The 9377-nt window shown below is 36.0% G+C and overlaps 1 long non-coding RNA gene across 1 annotated transcript in view; it reads left to right on the top strand.

Moving 5' to 3' along the window:
• The first annotated feature begins 379 nt into the window (after nt 1-379).
• Nucleotides 380-9377, top strand: part of LOC107970493 (uncharacterized) — a 49583-nt gene continuing 40585 nt past the window's right edge. Inside the window, exons 1-2 of the long non-coding RNA XR_008547028.2 lie at nt 380-559; nt 8602-8696. This is a non-coding gene — a long non-coding RNA (uncharacterized LOC107970493). The remainder of the gene's footprint in view (nt 560-8601; nt 8697-9377) is intronic.

The following is a 9377-nucleotide window of genomic DNA, read 5'->3' as shown; positions in this document are numbered from 1 at the left end:
AGTAATTTGCTTTGCTCATCGAATACTGATTTAAATGTTAATGTTATCTAAATAAATACTTCATAAAAACATCTAGACTGGTGTTTGACCAAATACCTGGGTACCATGGCCTAGCCAAATTAACACATAAATCAGCCGTCACAAATTAGAAACCTACTGGTAAAGACTTAGAAAATTATTTAAAAAAATATTTCCCCCCATATTAATATAATCATGTTCAACATAATTTTTTAGAATAAACACATAGCGTAGCACTTTTTAGTCACACTGTACATTAAAATATATATAAATAAATATCCACAACTCAGCCCCACCTACAGAATTTTTACTAAAAATTAGTAGTTAACACTGTTGATCAAACCCATTGTTTTTCCCATAGAGAAGCTGCTCTCCAAGTGAATACAGCTCAATGCAACTCAACAAGTGTTTGCAGAGCACCTGCTGAAAGTCAAGGAGAAGCCTTACTCACTTCCATATCAACTGTACCATTCACTTTCTGTCATGCACAACCTCCCAATATTAAATACCTTTTCACATTCGAAGGCCTGGATTCCTCAAGGTAATTTTCCAAGACAAGAATATGCATCTTGAGACAGGGACTGTATCTTTTCTTTGTAGTCTCTGCAACATAGTGCACAAAGCACATGCTTTAAAGTATTGGTTTGATATGTTAAAATGAAAATCCTTCTATTTCAGAAATCTTTAGAGAGAAATTCGGTCATTATAAAACACAGACTCATTTTAGAAGAAAGATTTATTCACTTAGGTGTCAAAAGTGCATAGTACTAAACTGGGCATCAGTAGGACTGGCATTTCCTTCTGGCTCACTGGGAGGCAAAATTGGTCACTCAGGGCATGGTGATCCTCCCTGCCCCTAGCAAAGGAGAGATTTGGACAAGCAAACTTTAAGACTGCAAAGAGTCTAAGATTTGTAATTCTTTGAAATATTCTAGAAACCTATTTACATTTTGATTTCTCCTAAATTAGCTTGGTTCTGATATTCACACTGAGATAATACGTAAAGTATAATGAATATTGAAGTACTATCTTGAAACTGCTTTGCAATTTTCAGAAGAAAGTTCTTGTAGAAAGAAGAATTGTATAATTAATCATGGAAACCCAGATGGCACAAAATAAACAGAAACATTCTGGTGTTGTAGCATCCTGTTGTAGTTGAAAGATATTTTGAAAAATAAAAATAAAATCAGTGCTAATGGTTTTGAAAGGACTGACTTCTTTTTGCGCTTATGGCTGAACTTTCTGACTATTATCTATGCCATTATGATTGACAGAATTATTCCAAATAGAATATTAGCAATCCAGCCCCAAATAGTGTCAAAACCTCCATGTCCAGAATGAGTATCAAACTCTCAACATAATCCACAATTACCAGACTCTCTTGCAAATTACAATTCTGTCATTTTTTATGGGAAATCTACAAGCACAGTAATTGCCTCTTAATAGGATACGTTTTTTTTAAAGGGGTCAAATTTAAACCATCTGTAGACAGATGGAAGAGAAAGTGGAATTAGGGCTGTTACCGAAAACTCTGCAGCTGTCAGGGTGTGTTTGAGGCAATCCTAGTGGTTCATTAGCAACAGGCAACACTACATCCAAGCTACAAGCAGGGCCTTGGGGGAGATGGGCATCCTTCTTACGGCTGGTTGTTTTGGCAAATGTGAGTGAGTGATGGCTGGACTCATCACTGCAGAACACTCTTCCCATGGGCCCAGACTGCAGATTCTACTCAAAGTCTTTGCTGTTCATTCTGGTCATCAAGCCACACTGTGCTTTTCAATCATTTCAGGGAAGAACCAACTCAGGCCCCAGGCACTGATTTCCTCACACCTCCTACGCCCACATTCTTTCTGTTATGATCATCACCCAACCTCCCCTGCTTGTTTTAACCTTTGAAGGGAAGGAGAAAAGAACAAAGAGTCCAATATGTCACAGGACTGGAACATTTTATGAAACACGACAAAACTAACCTGTACAGCAGAGATAGGATCCTTCTAGAGATACCAGCATCAATTTCACAGTGGATACAACACCCACTCACTTCTCAGTTTCTGGCTTTTTCAAGTGAAAATCATTCTAGGTTTTATTTATTTATTTTTATTTTTTATTTTTCTGTTTCATGTAAACAAATTAAAGATGCCATCACTTGGTGTCTGGTAGAGCTTGTCAAAGTCAAATGGATTCTTGGAACATTAAGTCCCCATTAAAAAGGAAGAGGAAAAAAAGACATACAAAAATCTTTGTTTACAAGAATATTCATCTCGCAGCCATTATTTATATTGTATCTCTGTTGATGCTTGGGAGTTCTTTCTCTTCCTTCAGAACTCTTTCTAGTTTTTACTAGTGAGAAAAATTATTCTATATAAAAATTCCTCACTGTGGCCCAAATGACCTACTATTGTTTCCCAGGCTTGCCATGTGCGTTCCCAACTCCACACAGGCACGCACCACACACTTGCTGTTGAAGGTGCTGTGATACACTGACTTCCTTTGCCTCAATCTTACTCATCTTTTAAGACTCTTCAAAGCCATTTTCTACTCTATGAATAGCATTCATTACTTTCTGATCTTATAACCCACATGGTAAATAAATCTTGCCTGGGATTATAATTTTTCTGTGCTTCTACAATTGCCCTAAATAGACTCTTAGCCTCTCAGTGAGAAAGATCCTTTGATCTTAGTCATGTACAATATCTTTTCAGTAGGTACAATGTCTTTAGAGCACCTTATGCAGAGTAGGAGTCCATGGAAAGATGATGATGGCAACAATTTGAAGTCCTATTTGGAACAGAAAAACAGTTTTAAAATACTTGTGGAAATAGTTGCATCATATAATATTTTCAAGATGTCAGGGTAAAAATATGCTTAAAGATAAAAGTTCTGTGGGCTTAATTTTCACCATTTATCATGACTGAGTAGTATCTATTTGCCTTTCATTTAAAGTCAATTTCCCTTTTCAACAAAAGGGTGAAATACAATGCAGTTCTCAGAGCTAGAATAAGAAAGTAGTTTAACCCTTACAACTTTGAAAGTAAAAAGAAGAGGCACTAATGGAAAGGTAGACAAAAGGCGAAAGAAAGAGCTTATAAGTAGAAAATATGAGGTTGGTCTCACACACACTCTTGTGGCACAGGGTACAGATTTAGTTCTGTACTAAGAATCGGTAAAAGTAGTGGCTAAGTAGGGTCTGACTTTCTCCATTGTGTCAATTGAGTTGGGAATGAGTTGGTAATGTTGACGGCTGTCCAAGAACATCACAGAAGTACTTTAACTGTTGGTAAGCCTTATGGCTACTAAAAGTCAGAGTAATTATTAATATGAGAGCTATTAATATCAATATACCAGTTGATACACTAGTTACCAGAATCTTGATATTTTTACCTTACATATATATTTGTGATTCATTTAGATTTAATCCAAATAATACAATTTGAAAATGTTGTATCCCAAAGCAGCAAAGACCACATCTGATAAATCCAAACCTGTTTTGGAAAGCAAAATAATGGTAAATATGACCCCCAAACTATTATATAAAACCTTTTTGATTTTAGGCAAGTAAAAAATAAAATTGGGTTTTTAAAAAGGATTCTATCTATCCAGATTTTGCTAATAAACTATGTTGGGTTTTTTGGTACCATTTTTATGGAGAGGGTTAACATTTGCTTCGTAACATTCTACAGAGCTTTCCTTCCACCCATCTAGCGCAGTACTTCCAGAAGCCAACTGGGAAATTCTTTTCTTTAAAGCCTCATAAGCACTATGGGAAGTGCTTGGTATCATCCTCAGGCTCCTCCCATGGGGAGTGGCCATGAGGTGATGCACAGTCAAGAAATGAACTCAAACTAAAAATTTCAGCGCATTCACTTGCTGTACCATTGGGAAAATTAATTAAACTTTTTCAGATTTCTTCTGAAACTTCCCACAACTGGAAAGGAATCTCTAAGTTTGAAATACCTCTATTCTCTCTCATTATTCTTTCCCAATCTCATTCTGGTCACAGAGGAAATAAAACCTCTTTTATCCAGTCCATAACTATGCCTGTCTTCCTAGAAATCTTCACTCCTTGGTAAGGAGAAAAGTATTAACTTTTAGTTGTATGTAATTTGAAACTAAATAAGCTGTCTCTTTTAGCAGTATTTAGGTTCAGATATTCTCCTCCTACTTCACCTGCTATGAAGTTAAGCTTTTCAGACAGAGAAAAGGGAATGTTCACATGTCTTTGTGGTGGCTGTTAGTTTTGTATTATTTTAATTTCGTGAGAGGTACAATGGGGAGGACTCCTCCGACCTTTGGTTCTTTGCTAGATATGCACTTGCTGATATTTTTAATGTCACTCTTGTCCACTTTGTAGTTGGGCCTCGTACATGCTTCCTAAACTAAAGTTTGAGGTTTTAAACTTAGGGCTGTAATCAAGTCCTTCCAGAAGCATAGCCATCTCCCACCTGGTTAGCTCAGCTTACCCAAGTTTCAGCTGGCAATGATATACAGTTCTCTTCCGTTCATCTCTCTGGCCTTGACAAGAGTGTGACTTATGCCACTTCGGGAGGCTGCTCACAGATCTGGTGACCTCCTCCATGGTCTCCCTGCCATCAAAGAATGGCAGGAGCTAGAGGGTGCCCACTGTGCTCCTCTTTTCCCACGCCACTCCGCCTTGTCTACTAAACTGGCTGCCTCATGTTAGTGCAGGGCGCAGTGCATAGTGAATACTCCCAAATTATTTCAATTGAAGTCACAAGTCCCCGGAACTTTCTACTCTCCCCTAATTATCTAATAGACTTTCCCCATCCTCAGGCCAAATCCAGAGTGGGAATACTGAGACATAAGTCAAATAGTTTCCTCTCTCCCCAACTCCATTCTCTGACCAAACTTCAAGTCAGTGTGAAGTGTTTTTATGTATCACATTATCACTTTCCTTTCTCTTCTAACCTCAGGGAATGGTTGCCTTTTCTAACTTTCGGGAAACATCTAGTTTAGCCCTTCATACATAAACTCAGAATTAAAGATGTTAAAGTAATCTTTATTTTTCTCTGTGATGTTGGAACTTACAATCACTGTCTTGCTGTAAATCATTATTGATACAACTATTATCATCTTCTTTCTCTACATTTCTTCTGAAACATTTTCATCTTCTCACCCACCACTGATTCCCACATCACTGGACCTCAGATCAACCAGCATAATGGTTATATACTCAGAAAGGTAAAAGGAAAATTCCTTAATGCTTTTCAAATCATTACTATTATTGTCATTATTATCTACCTTCTCTTTCCTGTTCAGATGCATATATTAACTGCTCATCTAAAAACATCTACCACATCTACCACTAGGAAATCCAATAATCAGTGAAAAGTGTTTGTGTAAAATCTTAATTTTGTATTTCCTCCACTGCCTCTCAAACTCTCCAATAAATCTCATTTATTGTTATAATTTATTCCATAATGCCCTACTCCAGAAACCACAGTCATTCTTGACTTCATCGTTTCTTCCCTTTCATCCTCCCCTTCAATTAAGAAATTACTCTCAAGCACACTGCCTCCAGAGTAATCTTTTCAAAATTCCTAGGAAAGTGATTAACCTCTAAACTTCCAAGGATTCTATTATGTGTAAAACATGCTATTGGGACAGGCAATTGAGATTATGAGTAGATATAAATTCTTAACGAATGGTAGCAATCATTCTTCTTTCTCTCTTTTAAAAGCTTCTCTTTTCCATTGGGTCCTACTATATTATGTTCACCCTTTTAGCAGAGTATTGAAGGTTCTTCATCATCAGCTGCCATCACCTGCGCACACTCAGTGCTTGAGCTGCTTTGAACATTTTTTTCCATTCATCACAATGCATCATTTTTTAGGTATGCTCTCCAGTGCTTGTCCCATTACTTAAAATGGATTTCTGCCTGTGCTTACTTTCCAGCTCTTCCATCTACTCCTTGAGTAACCTTGGGAAAATTTCATAATCTCTCAAGGCCTCAGTTTCATGTCTTCAAGACTAGCATAATCTCTCAAGGCCTCAGTTTCATGTCTTCCAGAATAAAGATAAAAGTGAAACTTGACTCATGGGATCTTTCTCAGCATTAAACAAAATAACACATTTTGTTATTAGAAATTAGCCAATAGTAAGTGTCCAATAAATTTTAGCAATTAACTAATAATTATATTATTAATTCATTATTTATTGTCATCATGATCAATATCATCATCATCAATGGCAACAACAGCAGTAGCAGCAATGGCATATTAGCAAGTTTTACTTAAACTTCAAGATCTGGATAAAATATCATCTCATCTGTAAATATCGTTTCAGGGAAATCTGCCCATTCACACCATTGTGGTGTCCATCTCCTCAAGTTTTTCAGCATCCTGAGGACAGAAAACACGAGAAGTTTTCTTTGCATTTCTAGTACCTGGTCAATGATTGCATGTAGGAGGTTCTCAATAAAACATCACTGCAGAAACACACACACACACACACACACTTATTGTTATTAGGGTGTGTCAATTTCTTCTAAGATCTACCATGTATTCAGCCACTCAGTTCTTCAACAGCCCTGTAATTAGGTGCTCCTATTATCCTTCTCCTTGCACAGGTGGGAAACTGAGAGGTGGAGACATTAGGTAACTTGGTCACAGCCGAGACTAAAACTAAGGTTGTTTGGCTCCAGATTCTGCGTGTTTAACCTTAATGCTACATTCCTTTTCCTGGGTAAGAAGGAGGATCTAAGGACAGAGGATGGAATTGAATGCTCCCTAAAATACCCTCTGTTCTAACAGTCTATGATCTTAGGATTTTTCTTAGAGTCTTTGAAACTAATATATATGGAATAATATATTAAAATATCTATTATTTCTTGAAATTTTATGAAAGGTTCTAACTATTCATATTTATTCACTGAGCATGTCTAGTCTGATAAAAAGACTATGTTTCTCATCGATTAACCATAGCATGCCTACTCATACTCTCACCTATTTATAATTTTATTCAAGTTCATTTTCTTGAAATAAGTGGTTCTGTTTTAAATGAAATCAATTAGAGAAAAGTCACCTTGAATTTGGAATTTTATAGTTCCCAAAGTTTGAGCTTTAACTGCCTTCACCTCGAATAAAAGTTTTATTCCAGGTTTGACTGTTAGATTGATACATTCAAAAACACATAGCATTCAGTTTGGTGCTCTTGGAAAGATTATGGTGTACGCAAAGAAGCAGGCATTTCTCTCATTGTTTTCATCAACTACCAGTATTCCTGAAAAGAAGCAACAAATGGATAAAGTTTGTTTATATAACTGTTTGTTAACATAACTATTGGGGAAGTAGTGATAGAAGAAAAACCGTCTGATGAAGCAAGCTGAAAGTTTTGTTATGTCATGTCACTGATATAAAAGAGGATTGCCAGCTAAGATTGAGTTAGCAATCTCTATTCCATTCCAAATTATGACAGCCTTGAAAAGTAACTGACAACCAAGCAAACTTAAAACCAAGAGGAAAAATGTTTATGAATAGAAAAATGTTCTGAATGATTGCTATCCAAATTATCATTCAATTAAAAAATTTAGTAGGCTGAAAGCTTATAAAAATATTATATTGAAGAGTAAGAGTAGTTATCAAAAATATCACAAGTTATATTAACCTCCCTAAAAAGGAGATAAAACTTAAAGGAGAAAAAAAAGTCACTTCCCCTAAATAACTGAACAACCCTATTTTCCAATATATCATTGAAGCACCATACTAACTGGAATCTTATCTCTACATAAATATTTTGGTTATCTTATAACAATTTTCCTAAAGATATTTCTACTTTACTATTTGAACAGTTTAGTTTACCTTTCTAGAGTTTATGAGTGAGCTCATTACCAGTGAATCAAAAATGGTAAAAAGTATACTTTGTTCCATAATCTCTTGAAAAGTAAACTAAATAGTTCAAGTAGTGTATTAGTCCATTCTCGTTCTCATACTGCTATAAAGAACAACCTGAGACTTGGTGATTTATGAGGAAAAGAGATTTTGATTGACTCACAGTTCTGTAGGCTGTACAGGAAGCATGGCTGGGAGGCCTCAGGAAAATTACAGTCATTACAGAAGGCCACGGGGAAGCAAGCACCTCTTACTGTGGCAGAGCAGAAGAGAGAGAGAGTAAAGGAGGAAGCGCTATACACCTTTAAACACCCAGATCTCATGAGAACTCACTCACTATCACAAGAACAGAAAGGGAGATGTCTGCCCCCATGATTCAATTGCCTCCAACCAGCCCCTCCCTAACATTAGGAATTATAATTCAAGGTGAGATTTGGGTGGGGACACAGAGCCAAACCATATCAAATAGTAAATTAAGTAAAATCTTTAGGAAAATTCTTACAAGATAATTCAAATATTTATGTAGAGATAAGATTGAGCTTGGTATATACTCACTTATTACCAGTGAATTACCACTGAAACCAACATGATTGGGCTGTAACTACCAAAAAAATAACCAGCCAGGGATATTAGTGAATAAGTGACTGTAATTTAACTGTTCTTTATTTCCTGAGCCTCCATAAGTTTTCAGACACAAGCTATATCCCTCATCTGTTTCTTTCACGTCTGTGTCTAGATGCTGAAAATTTCTGCCAAATATCTTGGTAACATTTAGAACTGTTTTCAAAAGAAAGAAAGGCACTATGAAGACCAGCTCTAAGCTCAAGCAAGGTAGGTTATATTCTGTGCATAAATTTGAGATGTGCTAACAGGCAGTTTTGTCATCACAAACCTTTCAAATTATCTAAAATTCCAATAAATAGAATCAGCCCCCCGAGACCGAATTTTATTTTTCCTAAAAATAAAGACAAAATAACATATATTAGCATGCATTTAGCATTTTTCAGGAAATATTATTTTGGCTCACTTCGCCAAATAACAACCATCTTTGACATCATGTGGTAGAGACATGTACATTTACATTAAGATAGCTTACATTTTACAAGACATATTTGTATCCATTAGATTACTCAGACTTCATCTCAACTGAGAAATTATAAGAAATTATAATATTTTGAAGACAATGAACCTAACGTTAAATATATTGGTGAATATTTTAAACATAAAATAAAATCCCAGTAAGTAAATGAAACAGAGTCAAAATCCAATTCTTCAGGTTCCTATTGTAGTGATACAACACTCTGCCGCTCAAGCTCCAGACATATACGAATGAAAAACATCAGTTGGCCCTCTGTACATGGGAATATGCTGGCTTAATTTCTGGCTATAGGTACATTTGCAGAGTATGATGATATTTACAAATAACACCTATCTTTTAGTCGGTTATTTTCTCCAAAGAACTATAAATATCTTATGGCAAAGAAAAAAATCGGAGGATAGGAATATGTACTG

Source organism: Pan troglodytes, chromosome 2, assembly GCF_028858775.2.
Source record: "Pan troglodytes isolate AG18354 chromosome 2, NHGRI_mPanTro3-v2.0_pri, whole genome shotgun sequence".
NCBI lineage: Eukaryota > Metazoa > Chordata > Mammalia > Primates > Hominidae > Pan > Pan troglodytes.
The sequence above is the reverse complement of the archived record's forward strand: the minus strand, read 5'-3'. Positions and strand labels throughout refer to the sequence as shown.